This window comes from Neovison vison, chromosome 1, assembly GCF_020171115.1.
Source record: "Neovison vison isolate M4711 chromosome 1, ASM_NN_V1, whole genome shotgun sequence".
Taxonomy (NCBI): domain Eukaryota; kingdom Metazoa; phylum Chordata; class Mammalia; order Carnivora; family Mustelidae; genus Neogale; species Neogale vison.
This window is the reverse complement of record NC_058091.1, coordinates 201389172-201399826: the sequence shown is the minus strand read 5'-3', so window position 1 is coordinate 201399826 and position 10655 is coordinate 201389172.

Here is a 10655-nt window from a genome sequence, read left to right as displayed (position 1 = left end):
GTGAGGTAGAAAGGAAAACCAAACCAAGTGAAGAAGAAGGAAAACTTGGGGAAAAAAATTGAAGAACATCTAACAAGGAGAAGGAATTGATAAGTAGGGTTAAATGCCACTGACAGGTTAAGTAAGGTTGGGGGCTGAGAGTTGATTATTGAGGTAATGATGTGGAGGTCCTTGGTAAACTAGATGAGAACAATTTTAGAGGAGATAATGGGGGCCAAAGTCTTAGGAGAATGAATCTGTCTTAGTTAGCTTGGGCTGCTCTAACAAAATAGTATAAACTGGGTGACTTAAACAACAAATATTTCTTTCTCATGGTTCTGGAGGCTGCAAGTCTGGGATGAGGGTTCCAGTAGGTTTGGGATTTAGATGAGGCTGCTGTATCCTCACATGACAAAGTAGATCTAACTAGCTCTCTGGCCTCCAATTATAGGGGTGCGAATCCCCAAGGACTCCACCCTCATGATATAATTACCTCATAAAGATTCCACCTTCAACTACCATTGCATTGGGATTAGGGTTTCAATATGTGAATTTTGGGGGAATACTAGTATTCAACTCATTGCATTTTGCTCCTTTGTGTCTCCTTCATTCATGTCCTCAGTGCCAAATACACATATTCCATCCCAACAGCTCCAAAATCTTAACTCAGGCCAGCATCAACTCTAAAGTGTAACGTCTGAAGTCATTTAAATATCTAAATCAGGTATGAATGAAATTTGAGGTATGATTCATCTAGAAGCAAATTGCTTTCCAGCAGTGAACCTGAGAAATCAAACATGTTATATGTTTCCAAAACACAGTGGTGGGCCAGGCATAGGATAGACAATTCCATTCCAAAAATGAGTCAGAAAGAAGGAAGGAGTGATAGGTCCCAAACCAGTCCCAAAAATGACAAGACAAGCTCCAGGAGATTTTAAGGCTTGAGAATAATCCCCTTTGGTTTGATGCTTTGCCTTCCAGAACCAATTGGGTAGAGGTCCTGCTTTTTCCACCTGCTGCAGTGAAGGTCCTGCCCCAGCACTCTACCAGGCGGGGTCCCTGAGCCTCTGCTGAGCTGCTCTGCTGCATTACTTTGGGTCTGGCCCTGTCTCATGGCTTTGGGCAGAGGTCATCTGGCCTAATGAAAGTGAGGTGATGGTTCTTGCTTTTCTAACTAAGGAGGCAGCCCTGACCTCTGAATCTCCTTCAAGGTTATTCCTTTGTTTTGAAGAGTTGTGCTTATTTGCAGATGAACAGCTCTGTGGTTCTGTCCCATAATATCCAAGAAGGCTGATAATTTTCATTCCTTCCCATTCATTTCAATTAAATGTATTAAGAGATTTATATTTACTGACTTTTGGAGATATTTAGGGTATATTATGAATTAAAATGTGCATGTTTGGGGTATTTAATGATTTTTATTTTAGTATGAATAATGAAACTGAAAAAGAACAAAAACTCCTAGCATCATGTATATGCTGGTATATGTACTTATCTATTTATGTATGTCTGTGAACCGGAAGAAATGTATGAAAGTTGCCACACTGTTACTGGCAGTCACTTGTTAATGATAAGGGGGAATGAGAGAATTGATGTGGATTTGGGCATTGTTGGAACGGGATGTTGTTTAGCTTTGTCTTTGAACATTTTTGAATTTATCACTTTGCTTCATAGAGCATGAGTTAGAATTAAAATCTGAAGTCCATTTAAAGAGATAAAATAAGGTTAAGCCAAAGAGTTTAGCAATTATAGATTTGAGAAATTATTTTATAATCCTGATCAAGGAATTACAGCATGTAATTGAGAATTTGTAATAAAACTGGACACTAACAAAATGATTCTTAAATTAGAAGTTTAAATAAGAAAACAAATAGTTTCATATGTGTAAATACTAAATCTGAATTGACACAGAAGAAAATGGATACATGTTCTCCCTCTTCCATGAGGGGGTCTTAGGGGAGGATCACTACATCTTGAGACATCACAAAGAGAAAGCCACCAATACCAACAATTCTCGTACAGTTGTAGATCTCTTGCCTTTGAAGATGGAGTTACCACCAAATTATCTATAGAAAGACTAATTTTTAAAAAATAGGTAAATATGCATATTATTTAAGAATTTATTACCTGTTACTCCTCCTGCGTACTAACAAGGAAAAAGTCCTGGTTCAAGATTCAGGATCTGTGATTGATATACACAACCAGAACTAAAAGAACTTTAGAGAGTCCCATTTACCTGACCTGGATGAAGCCACCCATTTATAGGATTTAGAAGTCTGCTTTCTTTATGTGCCTCTGGGGGACTGACAGGCAACTGAGTCATAGAGATAGGTTAAGGAAGATAGAACGGCAATGTTGGTCATCAATGGGGCACATACTCCATTGAAATTTATTTTAAAACACTGTGAAAGCTGAATAAGGCATTATAGGCTGGGCTAAGATTATTCTCTTTTTTGTTTTAATAGGCCCGTGTGGTGTTTTTAACGGGGTGCTATTGACAATTTTGGTGGGCAATTCTTCCCTGTAAAGAATGTTCTACATATTGCAAGATGGTTATCATTGTACACTCCCCCAACCCCCTAAGACCCCCCTGAGACTAAATGCACATAGCACCCTGCTTCCATCCCCACTTTTCTACCTCTGGATATTACAACAACCACTTTACTCCATGTTTTAGTGTGAGGAGGAGAGTTCCATTCTGGGCTATGGGCCCAAATTAGGCATTGGTAAACGTGTTTTGTTTGTTTGTTTGCTTGTTTTTTTAGTAATATGTGTTGTTTCACCTAGATCAAACTCGAAATGTTGAACAAGTAATTTTGCGTTTGCTATTGAGGTCTGTGACACTCAGTGACATTTTGTAACTCATCTTTCAAAAGACTTAACCTCCTTTTTAGGCAAAAGTTCATTGAAAATATTAAAGTTTAGGGGCACCTGGGTGGCTCACTTAGTTAAGCATCTGATTCTTGATTTTAGCTCAGGTCATGATCTTGGGGTTGTGAGATCAAGTCCCACATTCAATCTGCACTCAGTGGGGAGTCTGCTTAAGATTCTCTCTCTCCCTCTCCCTCAGTCCCTTCCTCTCTCTCTCTCTCTCAAATAAAAAAATACATCTTTAAAAAATGTTAGAGTTTATTACTTTAGCAAAATATTAATTACATTTATATATTTTTTACACATTTGAAAATGTTCTAGCAATTCATTAAAGGTTGATGGGTTTTCCCGTGCTCCAAAAAACTTACTGATTAATTTAAAAAAAAAACTAATAAGTCAAAGAACTGTTTAAAGAACTGGAAGTGAACTAAATCTATGACCTTTCTGGCATAGGCTTTCCTCCCATCAACAGAATTGTACATTTATGATACTATATAAATAATAAATAACAGTGGCTGACAAACCTAGAGGGAGAAAAAAGCAGGAGGTGAGGTATTCTACAGTCTTGCTGTTATTATCTTCAACACATTTTGTTGCATTGTGGTTTTTTGCGGACTAGGCTCCCAGAGTGTTTCTTGCTAATGGATATTAACTAGAAGGTGAGAAATTTCCCTGTCATTTCCTGTGGTCAGAGAAGGAAAAGATATTTGTCGACTGGTTAGGCACACAGCCAGTAGTGAACTGACTGCCTGCTAATGCACAATTTATCGGAAGGAGTTGTATCTTCTCCACTGGACAGAACTTGGTTTTAAGCATTCATTGATATTATTTCTAAACCAAAAATTAGGTGGCAGAGGAAGGTATCCTGGGAAGGAAAAGACATGCCTTTGGATTTAGCAAAGACTTGTGTCTAAATACAAGTTGTGTAATATATTTACTCTGGAAAAGGTAATAGTTCCGTGCTAGGTTTTCTCATCTTTTTCTCCCTCATGTCTTAGGAGAGTCAGTGGAGGAAGTGTCTGTAGAATGCTCACTTCTCCCCCGCCCCCATCTTTCTTTTCTTTGTCTCCTCTCCTTCCCTTCCCTTCCTTTTCCTTCAGTTTCCTTCCAAATGTTACATGTTAAATTTCACTGTAATGGGTTGATGTATTCTCATACAAGTAACAAAGTTAATAATGAAACTAGAAATTATTTTCCATATCAGCTTATATATTTTTTAGAGATATTAAAATAAATGCAGGGCAGTGTGTCTCAGCTTGTAACACTATAGAAGTGGTCTCAGTTCTCTGGAATAGCTCCTTCGATTAACTTAATTTCTTAGCATAAGCTGCTTCATATTGTTGTACATAGTGGTACAATAAGTTTCTCTCTTGAGGAACTTCTGTAGCAAAAGTAATAGCTTGTGCAGGGCCATATATAAAAACCATTAACAAACAGTGACTTAATGGATTGAAGGTAAAAAGAAATAGGAAACTTAAAACCTTTACTCTTCTTGAGCTTGCTATCCAGATGTTCTGCAGGAAAAAATTCTCTTGTTTGTACTTCGCTGTAGGATCCATCAGATATCCTAGAATTCTAGTTCAAAGTATATTATAACCTTTCTGTTTTTATTACTGGTTTTTGAAGTTTGGAGATACTTAGCTTTGAGTCCTTGAGATCACATTAGATCTTGTCAGGCCCATTTTGTGCTCTCTAGGGTACAAGATGAATGTTGAATTACCATAGTATCTAAAAAGCAATGAAATTCTGACAAAGAAATTTCAAACCTGCTTCTAAATATAAAGCAAATGATGACAAATACACATATGTATGTATGTATGTGTATATATATATATATATATCTTATATACACATTTTTATACTAAAGTTGAATCAATTTACCTTCAATATTTTTAAAATAAACTTACCAAGAGCAAGTCAGTGTTGTTGAAAGATTTAAGTGGCAAAGAGAAAGTATATAGCAAAGGGAGAAGGTCTTAGAATATTACTGACTTAAGAACCTTAAGTATATGTCAGGAACCTTCTTTTTATTAAGAAAAACTTATTACATTTTAAATAGGCATCATGTTTTATAAAAATCTTTCTTATACTGTGACTGTAGATTGATATTTCACGTATTTGAATTTGATATGTATGTTTTTTTGCCTTCAATGATACTGCACATTCTGTCCCTACTGCCTCCGTCGCAATTCATCCAGGATCAGCAAGAAGAGCATCATACAATACTATACTATAGACTAAGAGCTTATATTCTAAGTAATAGTACTTCCTGAAATTGTCTTCCTTTTAAAAATAAAATAAACTATAATTTAACTTGTCCTTTCAGCAAAGGTAGTTTATGTTTTAATTATGAAATATTTGCTGAAATTTGGGAAAATTCTAATTCTTAGAATTTTGTTGACTTGGAAGATAGAAAATAACAAATCTGAATAATTGTAGCAAAGGAAATTTTATCCATTTGTAGCAATATGTTATGCCTAAGACAGCATGCTTGCTGCTCCATATCAAGCTAAGGGTGCCATTCATGAATAAGTCAGGCCCCTATTCATGTTTCTTTTTCATGAAGTGCATGAAAGTTTTATAGAAAAATCAAGTAATGTGCATCTTTTAAGAACCTACAACATGAAAAGGGCAAGCTCCAATATTAGGTGGTGTCTATATCTGCATAGCAAATTTTTCAAGCTCTTTCACATGCTGGGAAAGTAACACTCAATCTGTTTTAATGTAATAATTTTATTCAGCTTTATGTTTTAATATAACAGCTTTATTTATTTTAAAATAAAAATTAGGGGCATCTGGGAGCTCAATGGGTTAAAGCCTCTGCCTTCCGCTCAGGTCATGATCCCAGGGTTGGACTCTCTGCTCAGCGGAGGGTCTGCTTCCCCCTCTCTCTCCCTCTCTCTGCCTGCCTCTTTGCCTACCTGTGATCTTTGTCTGTCAAATAAATAAATAAAATCTAAAAATAAATAAGTAAATAAAAATAAAAATTAATTTTTAATTTTAATTCTAAATAAGCTTTATTATTTAGAGAATGTTTGGTTTCACAGAAAAATTGAGGGGAGGGTGCAGAGGATTTTGCATGTATTCCCTGCTTCTACATATGCATAGCTTCCCCCTTTATCAACATCCCCCACCAGAGGGGAGTTATTTATTACCTTTGCTGAACCTGTGTTGACATTTATAATTACCTAAAAACTATAGTTTATGTTAGTATTCACTCTCAACTTAAAAAAAAAATCAACATATGCAGCATTTTTCTAGATTTCAATGTGCATATTACAGAGAGCTGAAGTTCACCTGTATATTTGAACCTGGATATTTTCAAAATTTCCTGGAATTTTCTTCTTTGACCTGTGGGTTAGTTAGAAGTGTTATTTCTTTAGAAGGGATTATTTCTGATAAATTTCTGTTCCTGATTTTTGGTTTAATTATACTATGGTTATATTAGTTTCCTATGGCTACTATGTAATAAATTAAAATGAACTTAATGGCTGAAAACACAAGTTTATTATCTTTCAGTCAGTAGTTGAGAATTATAAAATTTCATGCGTCTCATAGGGTGAAAATGGAAGAATGGTTGAAGATGTGAGATATATATATGTGTGTGTATGTGTGTGTGTGTATAAAATAGAATTTATTCAGCCAAAAAAGAATGAAATCTTGGCATTTACAATGACCTGGTTATAACCAGAGAGTATAATGCTAAGTGAAATAAATCAGTCAGAGAAAGACAAATACCATATGATTTCACTCATATGTGGAGTTTAGGAAGCAAAACAAATGAGCAAAGAGGGAAAGAAAAGGGGCAAACCAAGAAACAGACTCTTAACAATAGAGAACAAACTGATGGCTACTGGAGAGGAGGTGGGTGGGTGGGGGGATGGGTTAAACAGGCGATGGGGATTAAGGAAAGCACTTGTGATGAGCACGGAGTGATGTATGGAAGTGTTGAATCACTGTATTGTATACCTGAAACTAATATCACACTTTATGTTAACTACACTGGAATTGATATAAAAATTGATTTTTTATTTATATAAAATTTATATACATATAAAATTTATATAAATTAATAAAAAAAATAACCCCCTCAAACTACTTATATTGTGATGTAAGATGTTACTTGAAGGAAGGTTTATACACAGTGTATAAGTGCACATGACTTTTTTTTTAATGGCTTGCATATTTATTGAGCAAATACTACTAAAGTAACTAAAATACTTTGGGTATTTGTAAGTACATCGGTAAAAATCACACTCTTACAAAAGCCTGCATTTTTTAAAAATTTTTTTTATTTTTTATAAACATATATTTTTATCTCCAGGGGTACAGGTCTGTGAATCGCCAGGTTTACTTCGCATTTTCAGCAGTGTTCAACTGCAGGTCTACATAAGTGCCAAAGATGTGAAGTACTGTTTTCTTCCTTTACTTACACAGCTGATATACTTATTCTAACAAAGGAAGGAGGAGGAGGAAAATGCACAAGAAGCAGTCAGAAGAGCAGGGCAGAACAAAGCCTGTTCTGTCAAAGGAAGAGCTGCAAGACAGTTATATAAAAATTGATGTGAGCTTTCAGACTGTCTAAAACAACAGCAATCCATGAGTAGATGGTATTGTCTGTTTTTATTTTTGTTTATCCATCTTATTGGGAGCAAGGACAAAAATGTAAAATCTATACTTCGCTTATCAAAACTGCTGAAAAAGAGTGCTCTGCCTAGAAAAATTATAAAGACATTTTTTTCCAAATTAATTTTTGGGAAAGGTATAATTTTTGTATTCCTAGTCAGATGTTAGTTTTTTGGATTTTTTTCGGAGGGCATTTTAAATGTTTGCCCTTTTCCCCCTAAATATCCTTTCAAACAAAAAACAGACAAATGAAGAAAAAACCCCAAAAGATACACCTAAAAATGCCTGCCAAATTATGCTTATCTTTCTTTAAGCTAAGCACATGAGGCTACTGAAAAAAAAAAAAAAGAGAGAGATTTGCTCCTGCTACAATGCCTACATGTCCATGAGAGCAAGCTGATGAGACATGAGTCTCTAACTCTCTCTGGTAGCATTCACTCATCCTACAACACTGAAGAAGAGAGCTACACCAAAAACACAAGAAAAACAAGTTAATCAATTTTGGAGAACAACATTCCAGGAAACAGAGTACCAACACCTTCTTAGAACATAGAAATAAAGAATAACTCCATCAGAGCTACCTTGCCAAGGAGCATGCTAAAAGTCCAAAACAGAACATTCATCAGTGTCTCAGGTCCTGTGGGAGTATCCTGGTCAGTTACCACAAAGAAACTAGTTTCAAACTGCTTCTATACATCAAAACAGTACAGGGATTAAATACAGAGATACAGACAATTGATGAACATAAACTACTAGGCTGGTCACATCTAAATGGAAAAAAAAGAATGGGAACTCTCAGTTTTTGCAAGAAGCCTTCGGGAGCTGTGTGAGAGAAAAGGCAGGAGTGGACCCCTTGTGCAAAGGTAGAGGAAGTTTGAGTTGTGGAAGACATCATTGTCGAGAACCAGGCCTGAAGGCCCACTTGTAAGGGTTATAAATGTGAATTCATAGCATGAAATTCTGAACATTTTCACCTGGGTCAGAAAGATTAAAAACTGGTTTGATGAAATCTATTTGTCCACTGTAAATTCTCTAGAGCAAGGCTCAGAGTCCCATAGTGTCTTCTTATACTTGATTTACGCAGAAAAAAGTTCCATATATGATACCATGACCTCATCAATACCCATACACCATATATAATACAAATGGTGGTGTTACAATTAAAAAGAGTAGAGCTGACTGATGCCTAGGGAGTGGAGTTCATTGCTATCATCTGGAGTCAGGGAGGCAGCCTCAGTCTCATCTTCTTGAGGTTCATTTCCTTGGCGACAGGACAGGAAGTCTTAAGGGAAGACGTATTTTGAAATGGTTCTTGACTGACTGAGACAGAGAGCTCTGGGTAATAAAGCATTTTGAGAATAGTAACAGTCTTTGCCTTGCATCCGCCCTCTCTTAAGTCCAGGGAGACCAGCAGACAAAAGCTCTACTCCCTCTTCAACTCTTTACACCTGAAACACAAATGTGGCTGAAAAAGAGCATCCAACTAGAAAGGCAGCTAGCAGGAAAAGAGGCACATGACTTTTTTCATAGGTTTCTATGTATAAGTTTACAAACAGATATCTTTTTTTTTTTTTCTTTCTAAGATTTTATTTATTTGAGAGAGGACACAGCAAGAGAGGGAACACAAGCAGGGGGAGTGGAAGAAGGAGAAGCAGGCTCCCCACTGAGCAGGAAGCCCAATGCGGGCTCAATTCCAGGACCCTGAGATTGTGACCTGAGCCGAAGGCAGATGCTTAACGACCGAGCCACCCAGATGTTCCGACAAACACGTATTTTAATGAAAGAAGATGTTGTGGACATTGGAGAGGGTATGTGTTATGGTGAGTGCTGTGAAATGTATAAACCTGGTGATTCACAGACCTGTACCCCTGAGGCTTATGATACATTATATGTTAATTTAAAAAAAAAAAAGATGTTACTTGAAGGATGGTTTATACACAGTGTAGTTTCAAGTAGTTAAGCTCATGGCTTGTCCAATATGCTTTTACACATAAATTTACCAACAATTACATCTTGATGAAAGGAAATATTACTGGAAGGATGCATTATACATACTGTTGTTTAAAACAAATAAAAATGACAGTAAAGCATTTTTTTTTTTTTGAGTGTCTAGAGGAGAATCCATTTCCTTGCTCTTTAGCTTTTAGAGGTTCTCCATAATCCTTGGCTCATAAACCTCTTCCTCTATTTTCAGAATCAGCAATGTTGTGTGGATTTCTCATGTTACTATCCTTCTGATTCTCCCTCTTCTACCTTCTTTGACTTTTTTTTTTTAAAGATTTTATTTATTTATTTGACAGAGAGAAATCACAAGTAGTCGGAGAGGCAGGCAGAGAGAGAGAGAGGGAAGTAGGCTCCCTGCTGAGCAGAGAGCCCGATGCGGGACTCGATCCCAGGACCCTGAGATCATGACCTGAGCCGAAGGCAGTGGCTTAACCCACTGAGCCACCCAGGCGCCCACCTTCTTTGACTTTTAATGACCTTGTAGATAACATCAGGTTCACCTGAAAAATCCAGGTTACTGTCTGTATTTTAAGGTCACCAAATTAATAGTCTTAATTTCATTGGTGACCCCAACTCCCATCTTCCATGTAACTTAATGTATTTACAGGCTTCAGGAATTAGTACACATCTTTATGGGTCCATTGTTCTGCCTGTCACATCAAGAAAACATACTTTTTGTGATTTCAGTCCTTAAAAATTTTTGAGACCTTTTTTATGGTCAGAAATACAGTGGATCTTGTTGAGTTCTCCATGCGTACTTGAAAAGAATGGATCAGTCAAGCAGAGAGAGTCAATTATCATATGGTTTCACTCATTTGTGGAGCATAACCAATAGCATGGAGGACAAGGGGCGTTAGAGAGGAGTAGGGAATTTGGGTAAATTGGAAGGGGAGGTGAACCATGAGAGACTATGGACTCTGAAAAACAGTCTGAGGGGTTTGAAGTGGCGGGTGGTGGAAGGTTGGGGTACCAGGTGGTGGGTATTATAGAGGGCACAGCTTGCATGGAGCACTGGGTGTGGTGAAAAAATAATGAATACTGTTTTTCTGAAAATAAATAAATTGGGGAAAAAAAAAAAAAAAGAACTCTAGGAAAAGAATGTGTTTTCTGCTGTATTGAGATGGAGTATCAATTAGATCAAGTAGAATATATCCTTACTGACTTTTCTGTCCTCC